The sequence below is a fragment of the Egretta garzetta genome, unplaced genomic scaffold (assembly GCF_000687185.1).
Source record: "Egretta garzetta isolate BGI_Z169 unplaced genomic scaffold, ASM68718v1 scaffold68, whole genome shotgun sequence".
NCBI classification, from domain to species: Eukaryota; Metazoa; Chordata; class Aves; order Pelecaniformes; family Ardeidae; genus Egretta; species Egretta garzetta.
In genome coordinates, this window is record NW_009260774.1 from 685,232 (window position 1) to 688,265 (window position 3,034).

A 3,034-nucleotide genomic window follows, 5' to 3' on the forward strand; every position below is an offset into this window, starting at 1 on the left:
AGCAGAGAGTGCTCTGAACCGGGCAATAAAAATTAATGAGAGCAGGAAAATATCTCCGGGAAATACAGTAGAAAAAAAACCCATATTTTTTTCATCTACAGAGGAGATGAATGCAGAGACATGGTGGAAGGATGTACAGTAACAAACAGTACAGAGAAAGCAAATTGGCCCAACTGAATTTTCTTCTAGTACTAGCATAAGAGGGGATTTTGCAAAATGAAGTCATTAAAATAAAATGAATTACTTAAAAGAAAGTGTTAGCAACCTTACTGAAAGGAACAAACCCAGAGTGTTTCAAAAGCTCTGCATATCCTAAATCATCCAATTATACAACCTTTGCGGTAATCGTATGACCACCACGGTATTACCATTTTACAAAACATCACATTGAAATACAGCTTTTTTTGTTATGAATACTGTTTTCAGTAAAAAGCAGGGTGCTTTTACAGTCAGAATAATCTTAGTATTCAGCATCTCCTCTTCAAATATGTAATTGTGCATTTGTTCGATAGCTAGCTTGGAGTAAGGATGCTGCAGGTTATTTTGTCCTGACTTGTAAGTGAAAAGAAATAAAACATGGTACAGAGATTTCGTGGTGAGATGCAGGTGAAATCCAACACTCACAGCTAAAGAAACAAAGGGGCTTTGTGTGAGGGGCCGTGGGGCGCAGCACCGAACTGCCCCAGCAATGCCGTGGGGCAGGGGTACAGCGCTCCTCTTTCTGTGACCCATAAGCAGTGGATATTTCTTCTTGATACTCCCAGAAGAAATTTTTTTGAACTCATAGGCAGGGACTAAGACTTGCTCCAGACCTGAGGAGCGCTTTACTTTGGCGTCATCAGAAGAACAGCTCTCTTGGGTCTAATCAGAGGTGTCTCGCCCCTTGTTTTTTGTCTCAGGCATTTTACTATGTGTCCCCTAGGGTATCATGTGGTTTCCAGTGCCTTCCAGTGCCATTCAGCAAAGCCTGTCTCCAATTTTCTTGGTTTTTTCTAGATGACTGATGAAAATGTGGGAGAACACACAGTGAGGTGCTACCTCCTGCTAAATGGGGAGGTCTGCAGCGTTGAGGCTCCCCGGGCTTCTGCCTCAACATACCCAGTGAGGTTTTTTGTGTAAAAGTAAACAAACTTCATCCACTTTTTTCTGCTCAGTACCTTCATAGGTATTTCTCTAGAATTGCTCTGCTGGTCAACTAAAAAGTGTTTTTATTGTTGTTGTCATAGTATAATGAGATGTCCCTCTGAGTTGTTGTTATGTGCTTTTCGGAATAGAACTGAACCAACTACCATTTTAACGTGGCTTCTTATCAGATTGAAATTGTACAGACTACAGAGATTATTTTTTTTTTCCTCTCTTTCTTTTAAAATTGGTTTCTGATCCACTGTTGTATATAAAACTGCTTACCTGGAACGCTCATTTTTGAAATGCTGAATGTTCTACTATTTCCATGTTTGTTTGGCTTTCTCCTGAAATATGGCACCTGTTTTTCCTAGCAATTAGTGCAACAGTTCATGCCAAAGCTAACAAATTAAAGGCTTGGCTTTAATTTCATCAGGTTACTAAAACACAAGCTCACCTCTCTATTTTATTTATCTAATAGTAAGTAGTGTTGTCAAAAGTACTCGTCTAGTCCCTGCCCTATGCTCAAAGCCAAGAGAGAAGCACCGGCAGAAGGCTATTTAACCTCCGAATCTTAAACACTTAAGGAGATGAGCTGCCATTTGGAGATGCTCTCTTTCCCCTTTGACAGAGGAGGGAGCCTAGAGGATGAGTGTAGACTAATCTAGACTACACCTAGGTAAAACTAGCTCCATCCCAGATTACCAATTTACTTAAAACGCTTACAAAGATCTTTAGACCACGAGGTTGTGCAATCTCTCACTGGCCAGAGAGTGGGCTGAGAACGCTCCGAATAGTCCTGGTTTGGTACCTGGACTGTAACTGAAAATTTATTTTAGGAAAAAATCCCCTCATAAAAATGTTAAACAAAAAGTGCCACCTTATTTAAATAATACTAAGTGCCATAGTATTTAAATTGCATTAAAGTGTCTCATTTTCATAAGCAATTGTTTCTTTATTTCCTGCCTTTATTCCTTTTATACATGGCATTTGTACAATAAACAAATTAAGAAGATTCAACAAATATTCTTAAATAGAAACTGAATTTAGCTACGAATAGAAATGATGAATCAAAAGGTTAGACCCCAGTTGCTTCAAGAGGTACCTTAAAATCCCTCCTGTAAAGCAACGATACATAGCATCTCTGGCTGGGACTCTACAGAAAGGGGGCTTTGTATACTTTGATGGTTTGGAGATTTTCTTGTTCTTCTGCCTTGCCATCTGGTATCTGCTCTGGGCTTCCACCCACCTTCTCCTTTTTGGTGGAAAGACCCAGAGATTCTAGCAACTCTGAAGTTTCATAGCATGGGAAAGCCATTTCTGAGCCAGAGTTAATCTCAACTGCAGCACCCTCAGAGGAATCAATGAGGTGGGGTGAGCTTTTCTTTTTTTTTAATAAAAAGCATATTCATTTTATTAGCATTACTTTTTCTATCCAAATATTCAGAGACCACAGCAGGATACACACCAAAAGCCATTAAAAAGATGCTGGAAAGTTTTAGTCCTTTCTCTCTTTTTTTTCTCTTTTTATTGCTGTTTAGTAGCTGCCTCAGGTCAGACCCCCCTTGGTTTTCTCCTCATTTGCAGTCTTTAGCATATGGAATCCACAGCCATGGCTGGCCCCAGTGGGTCACAGCTGAAATTCTTCTTTCAAATAGCAATGCAAGGTTTACCAGCTTTTTCTGCCAAGAAATGAGTTATCCACGGTTTGGTAACACATTACAGGTATGAGAGTGCTGCCATTGCGAAAGGGACATAGGGGTTTTTTCTCCTGAACTTTATATCTTCATTTCTTGGTTTTAGATCCGTTCATCTGGAGTGCTTTTAATTAAAATATTAGTCAAAACATTCCTATTCCTTATTTGGGCTCAAAAAGCCCTGGTCGAGGCACTGCCCTTGCCAGCAGGCAGCA